The sequence below is a fragment of the Zea mays genome, chromosome 3 (genome assembly GCF_902167145.1).
Source record: "Zea mays cultivar B73 chromosome 3, Zm-B73-REFERENCE-NAM-5.0, whole genome shotgun sequence".
Classification (NCBI taxonomy): domain Eukaryota; kingdom Viridiplantae; phylum Streptophyta; class Magnoliopsida; order Poales; family Poaceae; genus Zea; species Zea mays.
Window position 1 is genome coordinate 143,377,671 of NC_050098.1, and position 17,427 is coordinate 143,395,097.

Genomic DNA, 17,427 nt, shown 5'->3' on the forward strand with positions numbered 1-17,427 from the left:
TATTTTTTGATATCTGCCCCTCTTTTTTTGTTTGCTTTAAACTTGAACGATACTTTGCCATTACATTTCTTTCTTTCTCGACAAAAAAAAAGTATTGAAGTGGATTTGTCCTTGCAAAATGTCATTATTAGATTATTAACCAATCGTAAATGATAACTGAAGGGAATTGGACATAACTAGACAATTAGTTATTCAGGTTCATCATCTCAGGGGTCATGTTCCTGTCCACGCACACCGACAACGGGTTCCTTCTGTTTTCCACTGTCGCCGCAGGCCGCAGCAGCAGCACACGACGACATGCTGCTCCATGCTAACAGGACGAGTTCTATTGAGTGGCTTGCTGGGGGATTTGATTCGACATCAACGTCCGTCGATAGGCTGCGACAATGTTCTCCCATGGTAAATTTCCAATGTATGTCTTAAGGGAATTCTGTGTACATTCCAAATCATAAGTCGTCGTAGCTTTTCAAAACCATGGGCGGATCCAAGGCCCGGGCAGGGTGGGCTATTGCCCAGGCTTGGTCTCCAGCAGACCCATTATATATAGGTATTTTATCCTTTTTGTCACACTCTATTTAGTCATACGTCTAAACTCTAGTGTAACCCTAGTGTAGCGCTAGATAGTTACACGCGCCGCCACATCTGCTCGTCCACAAAAAAACGCAGCCTTTGTCATCCCCTGGACCCTGGTGGCGTGGAGCAGTAGCAGGTCTGCAGGTGCGTGGAGCACTGGAGCATGTGGCCTTACTTGCGGCGACGAGTGAATAGATTAGTACAAACCTGCTACATGCCTACATCCGTGCAACCCACCACAAAAAGGCACTGCTGGCCTGCTTCTCCTGATAGGAATAGTAGATTAGTATTCTTAGTAGTACTAGGCAACCATTCATCTCACCAGTAAACTGTTCATAATTTTTGGTGTGGTCAAGGCAGCCTTACTGCTCCTAAGAGGTATTTCAAGTCTTATCAATTTATTTATATACAAGCTTATTGAGTTGTCATTAATACTGCCAGTTTCAACAGTATCGGTTGAAAGAGCCTTACCTGCAATGAAAATAATTAAGAATAAACTGCGCAACAGAATTTTAGATGAATGATTCAATCACTTGATGGTGTGTTATACAAAGCGGGAATTATTCAAAGCACTTGATAATTCTACCATAACACGACGCTTTCAGAGTATAAAAACTCGAAAAATGAGTCTACCTCGTGTTATACGAGACTAGCACATTATATACATGTAAGCAATTCTTTAAGTACTTTATAGTATATGTATTATTTTTTTACATCATATGATCTTTTAAAGCTGCCCAGGCTTCTAAAAATTTCTGGCTCCGCCACTGTTCAAAACGTATATTTTTTGTTATGTATATAGAAGTTTAATGTCTTAAAAGAACAAAATAACTTAAAAGTTAAAATAGGAGGTAATCGAGTGAATTTCACGCCTTGGTATGCTCGCTCATGCGATCTAGGTGGTCAATGACGACTTTGTAGCATTCAGTGACCGGAGAGGTAGGACTCTCATTCTCACAGACCTCGACGCTTTGCCAATTCATTAACACAATGTGCATGTGAGAGCTAGTTTAGAAACTCAATTTTTCCAAGGAATTACTATTTTTCAAAGAAAAAATGCACTAATTTTCCTTGGGAAAATAAAAATCTTTTAAAAAAATGGTTTTCCAAACTAGCTTAAAATATTATTTACCAAACCAAAAGGAAGAGCTTTGTAGCTCAGTTGGTTACAACGCCTATTAGTAGCACACGAACCATTGGTCCTCGCGTCGCCCCTACTCCCCTCTACCTTCTCGTCATCGGAGCAAGCAGGTTGTTCGCACGGCTCACATTGAAGGTGGCGGCAACAAGTTTCTCGTTTCTCGCTTTTTTCCGTTTCGTTTGCTGCCACGCACACCGTGGCGGCGTTCGAGGTGGTTGAGCTGCTACGCGCCCGGACAGCACCCGTGTAGCGGCGGCGATAGCTCGTCCCGCCGCATGGTGGTTCGCGACGGTGGCGATTATGCTCCATCGCGTGTGCTCATGCCTACTCACGACGGCGATGGGGATCACGCGCCTACTCTCCCGTCGAGCAGTGGCCTCAGGGTTCGACGGATCTGCATCTAGCCCTCCCTCAACGGATCTGTGCCATGGGGTGGTGGTCCTTGCGGAAAGGAGGGATGCAACCTTGGGAGGCTGCTCGCATGGAGTGAGACGTTTAGTGCCCTGGCGAGGTGCGTTGGCTGGGCTACGCGGCTGACCGGGTTGGTAGCGGTGTAGGATCTAGGACATTGGCTAGAGGGGGTTGAATAGACAGTTTTAACTAAAATCAAAGACACTAGAGAAATTTAATCAAAACAACAAGAGATATAAATTTCCTAGCTTTGATAGGTTAACAAAATATGATGAGCAATTTATGTCAACACTACAAATGATAGACAATACACAAATTACTAACTACTTGCAAATAATGAGTAAAGAGTGAGAGAATGACACCAAAATTTATCCCGTGGTATCGGTGATTTTCGGATCACCCCTAATCCACGTTAAGGTGGAATTCAAGCTCTCACTTGGTCCTCTATCAAGACACGGCTTGATCTTTGAGCCAAGTAGACAAGAACTCACTCAATACTTCGATTCCACTACCGTCGCCTTTGCTGCTCCGGCAAGGTGGGCGCGAACCCCTCACAATCAACACCGCGGCTCCTCCATAATCTTTACGGAGAGCTCGATGGAGACAACACCCGAGCCGTCTAGGAGGCGACAACCTCCAAGAGTAACAAGACGATGACGCTTGCCCTGTGTACCACCTAGTGCCTCAAAAGATCATAATGGATGCAAATGCACTAGAACCTCTCAATCACTCACTAGAATGCAATCTCAAGCAACGAGTGAGAGGGTTTGAGTTAGAGGATCACAAATGAGCTCAATGTATGCTAGGAATGGTCAAGAGAGCCATCGCACACGAGCTCCACTTCTATTTATAGCCCCCAACACAAAGCTAGCCATTATGTGCAAATAGCACATGATCTATGCACACACGGACGGTCCGCGCCCCATGGCCGGACGGTCTGTCGTACCAGTAACGGCTATAATGACCGTTTGAAACATGTCAGTGCTGTCAGAAAAAGTCAAGCCCAGACGGTCTAAGACCTGTCAATATGAAATGCTAGAGCACTGACCAATTTGAACAACACGGGCGGACTGTCCGCCAACCATGGCTGGACGGTCCGCCCCAGAACCACATACTGTCCGGCTAAAAACCACGGACAGTCCGTAGTACAATGACTCAAAAACACACCGTCCCTACCCAAACTTATTTTGTCTCATGCGGACGGTTCGGCCTCTTGGTTGGCAGCGGCCGTGTGGCAGAACCGCCCGAATTATTCCAACTTAAGTGCCTAAGTCCCGCCTTAGAGGCTAGACCACACTTAAATAGGAGTAACACGTCAGTCCCTCGGATCTAGTCCGATAAAGCCACTTAACCAGGATCGAATACCACTAGCTCACTCGAAGGTGAGGCACAGAGAAATACAATAAAACATAATACCACAATTTAATAAGTATCATTAGTGATTACATTATCGGAGTTTCAGAAATAATACCCATAAATTTTAATGCAGCGGAAATAACTAACGGAGAAAACCGAGTAACATGGCGAAGCCTGGCCACGCTACTCCTCCTGGTCCTCTCCTGCGGAAGCAATAACCCACTCGACCGTCTATCCCGGTGGCAGGGATGAAGGCCAAGTCACACCATCAACCAATCATCCTAAGGAGTACCTGCAAAAATTATGCCACAAGCAAGGCTGAGTATACTAATACTCAGCTAGACTTACCCGGTGTGAGGAGTCTACTCCTCTACCTCTAGACATGCAGCTGTTTGGCTGTGGGGTTTGGTTTGCCAAAAGCACTAGCTGAGTCTAAAATCAAGTTTTAGCTTTTCAAGTTTTAGTATGATCCTTTTTGAATAAATGTGTACCTAGCTAATCATACATGATATCAAGCATTTTTATCAAACAACATCTTTTGCCAGTCACCTCATTTCCACTTATTACTCAATGCAGTACAATGGATCAAGCAGTCTCATTAGCTGCGAGAAGCAGACGATTCGAATCGAGTTTTTATCCTTGCAAGGTAAACCTAAACACACGATATGTAGGGGCACTCCGTCCCCACACACATCAACCGTCCCCATCGATTCCCTGGCAACAGATCAGGGCTCACCGCCTTGGCGTACAATGCCTCACTGACCCCGACTGCCGTCGTGCAGTGACCGCACTTGTACCCACCATAACCGGAATGGGAGACCACGTCTCAGGTCGCGTGAGGGGTAAAGTCTGCGGACAGGTTCACTCAGGTACTAGGCTTACCGATTTACCATATTTCTCGGTATGTGTTTAGTACGTTCAAACGCTTGACACAGGTATCCGCACGTTAATCCTTATTCCAATTTTCATCTCGTAGACCACGCGTCCCCATGGATCCGTGTCTACAGACCAACATTAGTATGATATGAAAGTGGGTACAATCAATGTCCTGACCTCGCGCGAGTGCTAGAAAAATCACTCGACTTCTACCGAGGTCCCTAATTAATAAAGCAGCTACTCGACCTAGCATACTAGTGTCCATCTCAAAGGGAATCCTGAGTTCATGCAACTAGGGTTTCAGGCAACTCCTACACTTAAGTGCACAGTACAAGCCTACAAACATTAAGTGTAGTAAAATAGCATATATAAACGGTTATGCATAAAACCGGGGCTTGCCTTTAATTTAACACTTAGACAGTGTTTGTTGGGGGTAGTACTCGCTTGGCGAGCATCTACTAGTTATGTCCATCATTCTTCAGGTCGTCCACCACGGCATCTTGTGGTTGGCACCACATCACTGGCTCGATCATCATCTCTCGGTCCTATATGAGGTGCAAGATGCATATGTATGAATATAATGAAAGTAGCACAAAAATAGCACAAGATATACAAAGACACAGTGGCGAACTAAACATTAATTTGGAAGACACCGTAGATAACCATACGTTAGCATTCGTTATCTACACGTTATCAGCGTCCAACATTAACACCTTTAAAAAGATAACACCATTTTATTTATTTACGCACACAACTACGACATCACAAGTAACCACACACACTAGCGTTAGCGCACTACATATCGTCGAGCGCACAACATGAACACCACTAAAAATACGACAAACATTTTGGATATTTACGCAACACAACACTACATCACAATTAACTAGAGAAAGAAACGTACAAAAATATGACACATATGTTATCTCAAGCTTAGTCATGGTAATTATATATGAATTTAGTGCTAACCAACCATTTTTAGCCAAAAGGGTGAACTAACAGTTAATTGAGCACATGCAGATTTTTTTAGGACAGCAGCACAGCAGCTACCTGTTTTAATCATAACTTTTCAAATATTAATCCAAAAATAGCAAATTAAAACTTTCTGTAAAGTTTAGAAAGTTCTCTACAACTTTGGTATTTTTACCTCCACAGGATTCAGCACTTAGCAAGGTCAAACAATGCTAACACAACAGTTCTGTCCAGATTTGGACAGATTCAGACTTGCAACTTCAAAAATTCACAACAACAGATTCAGACATCCAAACAAAGTGATTTTAGACTTTCTGGAAAGCTAATTAAATGTTCTACAAATTATTTATAAACATCCCTGGCTGGTTTAGCATGTATCAAGGGTAAAATATACTATGAAGGCTGTGCTGTCCAAAACTGGACAGATTCAGTCTTCACACTTCAAACACATGTAACTAAATCTTCAGACCACCAAAAAGAGTGATCTAAGACTTTTTGAAAAGCTTAGAAAAAGTACTACATAACTTTTATAATCACCAAGAATTGATTCTATGTTGAACTGAATCAAACAATTCAGTTTTCGAAATCTGTTCTGACAGTGGACAGAACACAGCAACCAAATTGTAAAATTCATAACTCTTAAACCGTCAGGCCTTTAGTTATGAAATTTTAACACAAGCAATATAAGAAAAGCATCTATAACTTTCTTATAATCTACAAGGACTGATTCAAACATTAACTTAAGCAAACAGTACAGTCTCTGAAATCTATACAGAAATTGGACAGATTCAGTTACTGAATTTGTAAAAAGCATAACTCCTAAACTGTCAGACCTATGGCTGTCAAATTTTAACACCTGCAAGATAATAAAGTTATCTACCACTTTTCTATAGCACATATCTACAGGAAACACAATTTTGTTCATCAAACATATAGCACGGGAAAATCACTGCGTGCAGTCCAAAACAACAATTACTAAATTCCGCTCCTATACAATTCAAAAATTGCCGCGTTCTAGAGACTTCAACCATTTTAACACTTTACCATTTTTTTGGAGTTGAAACAATCAAATTAGGACCAACAAGCAGACTTACTAACTTTTTATCCAAGTTATTTCGTGCGCTAGAATTACCACACAATTAACAAACATATTCACCAAAATAAAACACTTCGGCACACATGTCCGACATCACACAAAATCATGATGAAGCAATATTTATCTTTAGAACACCATGACATAACCATTAAATATCTAATTAGTTTTAAGGTATAACTCAAGCATTCCATGAACATGCATGATTTTATTTACTCCTAATTTTTCACTAAGTCTTGCAATTATAAAATAGGTGTTATTTTAACACCATATGAAACTATCTAATTTGGGGCTGACATTTTTATGAGGCATAGGTAATAACAATTTATGACTAAGGTATAAATTTCACATACCCAGGTTTTATATTTTATTTACTACAAAAATAACAATTTGTTAATGCAATAAAGCATGTGAGAGCAAGTTAAATCTAAAATTAATTATTTTCTGTGGATGCATGACCATATTAAGTTTCCTTAGGCTACTATCATATCATGCAAGGACAGTGGAACACCATTTTACATTTTTGCATCTATACATCATTTTTAAATCATTTAAAACTACTTAAGGTGCATTAAACAAGTTAAATCACTAACTTAATCATACATGCACAACAATTCATGACATTTTTACCATTCACCAAAAAAACACACCAAGAGTCTACTGTAAAAGTTTCAACCTATTTGGAGTACCAGAGCTACAGATCCAAAAATAACAATCAAAACAATCATCTTTTTCCTATTTAACATGTTTTAATTAACACACCAAGAAAACAGTGAACAACCTGTAAGTTTTATATTTTTCCTAGATGGAGTATGACAACATCTAACTAACAAAACAGGTTTCATCATTTTTGGATTTTTATAATTAAAATTATGGAGAGAAGCAAGTTTGTTTATTCTCTAAACCAGTTTTTAAATACGAATTTCTACAGAAAAACTTTTCCACTAAAACATGCCAACCTATAGATCCAATAGTTAGAGAATTTCATAAGGAAGCCAACAAAACAGGTTTCACGATTTTAGGAGCACTAAAACTCAATATATGAATATTCGAAGGAAGAGCAAAAATCTGCAACTTTGTGTGTTCTCACCCATGGCCTTGGGCCCACTCGTCATAGACTCAGGGGGGTCTTCTTCTACCTCCACCTCCAGCCATCACGCAGCAGCACAGGGGGCTGCCATGGCCGGCGTCCAAGGAGAGCAGAGGAGGGGCTCCTGTAGGGGGAGGGACAGCCATCACGAAGGGGAGCTGCAGCAACGGAGAAGGAGGGAGGGAGGGGCGAGCACCACCATTGGAGAGGGTGGGCGCCATGGAGGGAGGGCTGCTGCTCCATGGATGGGAGGAGAGGAGGATGGCGTGGGGAGTAAGGGAAGGGGCTGGTGGCGGCTAGGGGGGGAGAGTGTTGGGGAGGCCAAGGGCATTCATTTATAGGCAAGGGAGCAGCCAAGAACGTGGACAAGTGGCAGCCATGGCGGATGCAAGCTCTACACATAGTGGCCACGCGTCCTCCTTTGCAGCAATCCATCGAACACGTGGTAGATGCTACAGTAGCGACATTGGGCGGCCATTTTTGGCGTTTTCTGCTTGGATTCGGACATGGGTCACTGTAGCAAAGATATTTCCCACGCAATACTCTACAAGTTTGATTAAGGGTTCTCAGCCATTTGCCAAATAGATTAAGAGATAATTAAGTCCAAAGTTGCTACTGTTAAAGGGTTAATTTCACCAAAGAATGAATGTCAAACCTTGTCAAAATGGGTCGGATGAATGCCATCTTTTGATATGATGTGCCTCCATTAGTTACTAACAACTTTTATATTTGGTGAAACTCAAGTTGTTTAACAAATTTTAGGGAACGCGAGACGTCGACCCAAACGACACTGATTTCAGACTTAGAAGAATTCGAATCCTGAAATCAGATTTTTATTCTGTCTTGATGGCACTGTTTGAGATACTTAGAGATTGAATCAAGACTTTGTTTATATATGAAATTTGTTGTATAACACAGGTTCTACAATTTTTATTAAAGGTCAAACCTCATATCTTAAATATAAATCAAAGTTTTACTTTGGTCAAAGTAGTATCATTATAAGGCTTCAATTTATATTTTAAGGCAATTGGGGTGTTTTCTCGACATTTCCTTGGCATTTTCTCCACATGAACCCTTAATAAATTTTGTTGTAGAGTTGATATAGAGTTGTTTGAGCAAGATGACAAGGTTTTGTTGAATTTCAAAATATGCATTTGTTCATACGGGCAGTTTCAAGCATATATAGGATTTATCTTTTCATGTGTGTATTTGGTTCAAACTTCTAGAAATATTTAGGTACACTTGATAGATAGAGATGAATGATGATATATATATAACAAGTCCATTTGAATAAGAATTAATCAGAGGTTGACAAAAAGAGATTATGCGGGAGAATGCGGATTCGGATTAAGTATTTGGACATAGACCAACTATCGAGAAAGCGGATTCGGACACCGATTGGATAACATAGCAACTATCGAGAGTCCGAATAAATGAGTCTAGACAGGAGTTGCGAAACAAGATTGACTTTCGGATTTGCATTTGCTCCAAGAAATAAAAGTTTTAACAGGCTCCAAATTTGGCTGTTCTTGAGATCGAATAATCCCAAACTTGGTGAAACTTTCATGAGTAACTTAATAAATGGATAAATATGATAAAGGGATAGAAATTTTCACTGAGCATCCGAGATTAGGATAAATCTCCCGACATAACGAGAAATAGACACCTGGGGTGTCACAGCCTTCCCCCCTTAAAAGAATCTCGTCCCGAGATTCGATTGAGGATCTTAAGGGTGGAGAAGCATGTAACTCCCAGACTGAAGATAGATGCAATTTATGAGATGGGATCTGACAAGATACTGAAGATAGATTTGGGTAGAACATCGCGACATATTGAGACAAAATGCAGCGATCACTTTGAGAGGATGTTCACAAAAGATAGCACATCAGTATAGTCTCGTAATGGATCACAACTATTAACCATGATACCAGCGCGTGCCGAGCAGCTCAACCATGTGTGCACCCATAGGAGGCTCTCGGTTTTGTCGCGGCACCATCAGTTGTTTAGTCATAATACCTTTACCAAACGCAACCAACGATAAATCCACGTGACATAAATAGATGGAGCCCATGAGAGTATGGCTCAGAAAATAAGAATGTGATCAGAGTTGAAGCAGAGATTGTTGGCAACAGAGCATCACATGAGGATTTTCTTCAACTCAGAGAACTATTTTATGAGCATCACGGGGATTATCAGCCAAAGATTGATACGATATTTAATCTGAGGAGGAACCAACCATGAGATCAAGATTGATGGGCTTTTAGAGACATGGGAGAACGAAAGACAACAGAAAATCCATTGAACCCAATGGATACACCATTTATAGACAAGAATCGATAAAACAGTGTCATGATCCTCAGAGAAGAGTATGAGAACGATCATAATGAGATATTGGACTGATCCACATTTGATACATGAGATCAGGGTATAGCAGATAACCAGATAATAGGGCAGGATCAATTGGGGATCCGGAGATTCGGATGATAAGCCAACATGATTCACGAGAAAAAGGATTACCAGATCCAGGCAAAAGGAGAGAAGGGCAAACAGGATCAGCTAGGATGATTAACAGAAATGATATGAAGTTTTAGGAGCAAGGATTTATGGGAAGAAACATGGCCTTGATAGGGTTCGTGCAACTAGACACCAACAACAACATTTTTTTTGACACAAGTGCACAAGGAGACTTGGGCTGGTCTAGCGGTCAAGCTACGGGGTTCTACAAATTGTGCAGGTGTAAATTCAAGGGTAAAACACACAAGGGTTAGAAAACACTCACACAGCATGATTTTTTTTGGAGGTTTCACTTGCTAAACTCAAGGTTGTTTGGAGAGGTCTTTTTATGGGCAAAACAGGCAACAATTTTTATTGGCAAAGAGGGTTGAACAATTACAATACACCTAGCTAGCAAGACAAGACAAACACATAGCACGAACTAACAAGACTTACCAATCTGACACGGGGTAAGGCATTTCTAACATAGCAGTACATCACATTATTCACAAGTTTTTATTATTGGAATAAAGGTGAGAAAAGCATGTTGGTGCACAAGAGACAATTATAATGCGACAATCATGATGCATGCTCATTCTAATCGTCTTCTCAGACCTAACTATTTTTCGGGTGCTTGCTATAGCATCCTTATTAATAGTAGTAGTAGCCTTTATGGCCTATATAAATAGCCACCTAGCTACCCATCTATTTCCTAAGGCTTCACGTCCTAGGTCTATCCTTATCGTCCTGACGATCTATCCAACTTTGGTTTCTAGCAAGTCTTACTTTAGAAAAGGTTGGTAATCATGACTTATTGACTTCTCTGTGATGGTATTCGCTCCGATACCAGCTGTGGCAGAACCGCCCGAATTATTCCAACTTAAGTGCCTAAGTCCCGCCTTAGAGGCTAGACCACACTTAAATAGGAGTAACACGTCAGTCCCTCAGATCTAGTCCGATAAAGCCACTTAACCAGGATCGAATACCACTAGCTCACTCGAAGGTGAGGCACAGAGAAATACAATAAAACATAATACCACAATTTAATAAGTATCATTAGTGATTACATTATCGGAGTTTCAGAAATAATACCCATAAATTTTAATGCAGCGGAAATAACTAACGGAGAAAACCGAGTAACATGGCGAAGCCTGGCCACGCTACTCCTCCTGGTCCTCTCCTGCGGAAGCAATAACCCACTCGACCGTCTATCCCGGTGGCAGGGATGAAGGCCAAGTCACACCATCAACCAATCATCCTAAGGAGTACCTGCAAAAATTATGCCTCAAGCAAGGCTGAGTATACTAATACTCAGCTAGACTTACCCGGTGTGAGGAGTCTACTCCTCTACCTCTAGACATGCAGCTGTTTGGCTGTGGGGTTTGGTTTGCCAAAAGCACTAGCTGAGTCTAAAATCAAGTTTTAGCTTTTCAAGTTTTAGTATGATCCTTTTTGAATAAATGTGTACCTAGCTAATCATACATGATATCAAGCATTTTTATCAAACAACATCTTTTGCCAGTCACCTCATTTCCACTTATTACTCAATGCAGTACAATGGATCAAGCAGTCTCATTAGCTGCGAGAAGCAGACGATTCGAATCGAGTTTTTATCCTTGCAAGGTAAACCTAAACACACGATATGTAGGGGCACTCCGTCCCCACACACATCAACCGTCCCCATCGATTCCCTGGCAACAGATCAGGGCTCACCGCCTTGGCGTACAATGCCTCACTGACCCAGACTGCCGTCGTGCAGTGACCGCACTTGTACCCACCATAACCGGAATGGGAGACCACGTCTCAGGTCGCGTGAGGGGTAAAGTCTGCGGACAGGTTCACTCAGGTACTAGGCTTACCGATTTACCATATTTCTCGGTATGTGTTTAGTACGTTCAAACGCTTGACACAGGTATCCGCACGTTAATCCTTATTCCAATTTTCATCTCGTAGACCACGCGTCCCCATGGATCCGTGTCTACAGACCAACATTAGTATGATATGAAAGTGGGTACAATCAATGTCCTGACCTCGCGCGAGTGCTAGAAAAATCACTCGACTTCTACCGAGGTCCCTAATTAATAAAGCAGCTACTCGACCTAGCATACTAGTGTCCATCTCAAAGGGAATCCTGAGTTCATGCAACTAGGGTTTCAGGCAACTCCTACACTTAAGTGCACAGTACAAGCCTACAAACATTAAGTGTAGTAAAATAGCATATATAAACGGTTATGCATAAAACCGGGGCTTGCCTTTAATTTAACACTTAGACAGTGTTTGCTGGGGGTAGTACTCGCTTGGCGAGCATCTACTAGTTATGTCCATCATTCTTCAGGTCGTCCACCACGGCATCTTGTGGTTGGCACCACATCACTGGCTCGATCATCATCTCTCGGTCCTATATGAGGTGCAAGATGCATATGTATGAATATAATGAAAGTAGCACAAAAATAGCACAAGATATACAAAGACACAGTGGCGAACTAAACATTAATTTGGAAGACACCGTAGATAACCATACGTTAGCATTCGTTATCTACACGTTATCAGCGTCCAACATTAACACCTTTAAAAAGATAACACCATTTTATTTATTTACGCACACAACTACGACATCACAAGTAACCACACACACTAGCGTTAGCGCACTACATATCGTCGAGCGCACAACATGAACACCACTAAAAATACGACAAACATTTTGGATATTTACGCAACACAACACTACATCACAATTAACTAGAGAAAGAAACGTACAAAAATATGACACATATGTTATCTCAAGCTTAGTCATGGTAATTATATATGAATTTAGTGCTAACCAACCATTTTTAGCCAAAAGGGTGAACTAACAGTTAATTGAGCACATGCAGATTTTTTTAGGACAGCAGCACAGCAGCTACCTGTTTTAATCATAACTTTTCAAATATTAATCCAAAAATAGCAAATTAAAACTTCCTGTAAAGTTTAGAAAGTTCTCTACAACTTTGGTATTTTTACCTCCACAGGATTCAGCACTTAGCAAGGTCAAACAGTGCTAACACAACAGTTCTGTCCAGATTTGGACAGATTCAGACTTGCAACTTCAAAAATTCACAACTACAGATTCAGACATCCAAACAAAGTGATTTTAGACTTTCTGGAAAGCTAATTAAATGTTCTACAAATTATTTATAAACATCCCTGGCTGGTTTAGCATGTATCAAGGGTAAAATATACTATGAAGGCTGTGCTGTCCAAAACTGGACAGATTCAGTCTTCACACTTCAAACACATGTAACTAAATCTTCAGACCACCAAAAAGAGTGATCTAAGACTTTTTGAAAAGCTTAGCAAAAGTACTACATAACTTTTATAATCACCAAGAATTGATTCTATGTTGAACTGAATCAAACAATTCAGTTTTCGAAATCTGTTCTGACAGTGGACAGAACACAGCAACCAAATTGTAAAATTCATAACTCTTAAACCGTCAGGCCTTTAGTTATGAAATTTTAACACAAGCAAGATAAGAAAAGCATCTATAACTTTCTTATAATCTACAAGGACTGATTCAAACATTAACTTAAGCAAACAGTACAGTCTCTGAAATCTATACAGAAATTGGACAGATTCAGTTACTGAATTTGTAAAAAGCATAACTCCTAAACTGTCAGACCTATGGCTGTCAAATTTTAACACCTGCAAGATAATAAAGTTATCTACCACTTTTCTATAGCACATATCTACAGGAAACACAATTTTGTTCATCAAACATACAGCACGGGAAAATCACTGCGTGCAGTCCAAAACAACAATTACTAAATTCCGCTCCTATACAATTCAAAAATTGCCGCGTTCTAGAGACTTCAACCATTTTAACACTTTACCATTTTTTTGGAGTTGAAACAATCAAATTAGGACCAACAAGCAGACTTACTAACTTTTTATCCAAGTTATTTCGTGCGCTAGAATTACCACACAATTAACAAACATATTCACCAAAATAAAACACTTCGGCACACATGTCCGACATCACACAAAATCATGATGAAGCAATATTTATCTTTAGAACACCATGACATAACCATTAAATATCTAATTAGTTTTAAGGTATAACTCAAGCATTCCATGAACATGCATGATTTTATTTACTCCTAATTTTTCACTAAGTCTTGCAATTATAAAATAGGTGTTATTTTAACACCATATGAAACTATCTAATTTGGGGCTGACATTTTTATGAGGCATAGGTAATAACAATTTATGACTAAGGTATAAATTTCACATACCCAGGTTTTATATTTTATTTACTACAAAAATAACAATTTGTTAATGCAATAAAGCATGTGAGAGCAAGTTAAATCTAAAATTAATTATTTTCTGTGGATGCATGACCATATTAAGTTTCCTTAGGCTACTATCATATCATGCAAGGACAGTGGAACACCATTTTACATTTTTGCATCTATACATCATTTTTAAATCATTTAAAACTACTTAAGGTGCATTAAACAAGTTAAATCACTAACTTAATCATACATGCACAACAATTCATGACATTTTTACCATTCACCAAAAAAACACACCAAGAGTCTACTGTAAAAGTTTCAACCTATTTGGAGTACCAGAGCTACAGATCCAAAAATAACAATCAAAACAATCATCTTTTTCCTATTTAACATGTTTTAATTAACACACCAAGAAAACAGTGAACAACCTGTAAGTTTTATATTTTTCCTAGATGGAGTATGACAACATCTAACTAACAAAACAGGTTTCATCATTTTTGGATTTTTATAATTAAAATTATGGAGAGAAGCAAGTTTGTTTATTCTCTAAACCAGTTTTTAAATACGAATTTCTACAGAAAAACTTTTCCACTAAAACATGCCAACCTATAGATCCAATAGTTAGAGAATTTCATAAGGAAGCCAACAAAACAGGTTTCACGATTTTAGGAGCACTAAAACTCGATATATGAATATTCGAAGGAAGAGCAAAAATCTGCAACTTTGTGTGTTCTCACCCATGGCCTTGGGCCCACTCGTCATAGACTCAGGGGGGTCTTCTTCTACCTCCACCTCCAGCCATCACGCAGCAGCACAGGGGGCTGCCATGGCCGGCGTCCAAGGAGAGCAGAGGAGGGGCTCCTGTAGGGGGAGGGACAGCCATCACGAAGGGGAGCTGCAGCAACGGAGAAGGAGGGAGGGAGGGGCGAGCACCACCATTGGAGAGGGTGGGCGCCATGGAGGGAGGGCTGCTGCTCCATGGATGGGAGGAGAGGAGGATGGCGTGGGGAGTAAGGGAAGGGGCTGGTGGCGGCTAGGGGGGAGAGTGTTGGGGAGGCCAAGGGCATTCATTTATAGGCAAGGGAGCAGCCAAGAACGTGGACAAGTGGCAGCCATGGCGGATGCAAGCTCTACACATAGTGGCCACGCGTCCTCCTTTGCAGCAATCCATCGAACACGTGGTAGATGCAACAGTAGCGACATTGGGCGGCCATTTTTGGCATTTTCTGCTTGGATTCGGACATGGGTCACTGTAGCAAAGATATTTCCCACGCAATACTCTACAAGTTTGATTAAGGGTTCTCAGCCATTTGCCAAATAGATTAAGAGATAATTAAGTCCAAAGTTGCTACTGTTAAAGGGTTAATTTCACCAAAGAATGAATGTCAAACCTTGTCAAAATGGGTCGGATGAATGCCATCTTTTGATATGATGTGCCTCCATTAGTTACTAACAACTTTTATATTTGGTGAAACTCAAGTTGTTTAACAAATTTTAGGGAACGCGAGACGTCGACCCAAACGACACTGATTTCAGACTTAGAAGAATTCGAATCCTGAAATCAGATTTTTATTCTGTCTTGATGGCACTGTTTGAGATACTTAGAGATTGAATCAAGACTTTGTTTATATATGAAATTTGTTGTATAACACAGGTTCTACAATTTTTATTAAAGGTCAAACCTCATATCTTAAATATAAATCAAAGTTTTACTTTGGTCAAAGTAGTATCATTATAAGGCTTCAATTTATATTTTAAGGCAATTGGGGTGTTTTCTCGACATTTCCTTGGCATTTTCTCCACATGAACCCTTAATAAATTTTGTTGTAGAGTTGATATAGAGTTGTTTGAGCAAGATGACAAGGTTTTGTTGAATTTCAAAATATGCATTTGTTCATACGGGCAGTTTCAAGCATATATAGGATTTATCTTTTCATGTGTGTATTTGGTTCAAACTTCTAGAAATATTTAGGTACACTTGATAGATAGAGATGAATGATGATATATATATAACAAGTCCATTTGAATAAGAATTAATCAGAGGTTGACAAAAAGAGATTATGCGGGAGAATGCGGATTCGGATTAAGTATTTGGACATAGACCAACTATCGAGAAAGCGGATTCGGACACCGATTGGATAACATAGCAACTATCGAGAGTCCGAATAAATGAGTCTAGACAGGAGTTGCGAAACAAGATTGACTTTCGGATTTGCATTTGCTCCAAGAAATAAAAGTTTTAACAGGCTCCAAATTTGGCTGTTCTTGAGATCGAATAATCCCAAACTTGGTGAAACTTTCATGAGTAACTTAATAAATGGATAAATGTGATAAAGGGATAGAAATTTTCACTGAGCATCCGAGATTAGGATAAATCTCCCGACATAACGAGAAATAGACACCTGGGGTGTCACAGGCCGACCGAGTTAGCAGCGGCGGGACCCTCCTCCCTCTCGCTTGGTGGCATGGCAGCGGCAGCCAGTGGCCCAGGCAAGCGTAGGTTGGTGGCGACGACGACGGTGCGCCCGATGCTAGCTGGATTTGGTGGCCACAGGTGGCAGGGCCGACGATGACATTTGGCATCGGCTCAGGCATGCGGCATGTGACGCACGTCGCAAGGTGTTGTCCGGTTTCGTGTGCCCAGACAGAAGGGGTGGCGATCGACGCAGCTCTGCGGCTGTTGTGGCAGCTGGTGCGTCAATGCCCCTCTGGAGGGGTTTGTGTGGTATGCCAGGGTAGCGGCGACGACAGAGTCTGCATGCTTTAACCTAGGGTCCTGGCCCTAGCGATGTGTTGGGGATATTTTGGACGAAAGCCTCGACAACGATGACGTTCGTGGGTGCCACTTCTCCTGTTCAGGACATCCTCCAACACTGTCTTCCATGGGCGAAAGCTCGGTCCATCTCAGTCAAGCGGTGATGGCGTCCTAGATGTCACTCCCTTCCTGAAGGCGTCGTTCTTGAAGTTCATCTCGGCCACGACGTCGACTTCGGTTGATGTTTCGCTTTTCGGCGCCTAGTTTGCAAGTGGAGGTGGGATTTTGCCACATGAAGTCGAAGTTGCTATGTCAAGGGATGTGGCTCGGTAACGATGACATGAGGCGAACCCACTTCTTCGTAGACTGGATTGTTTCGTATGTTGGTCAAATGGT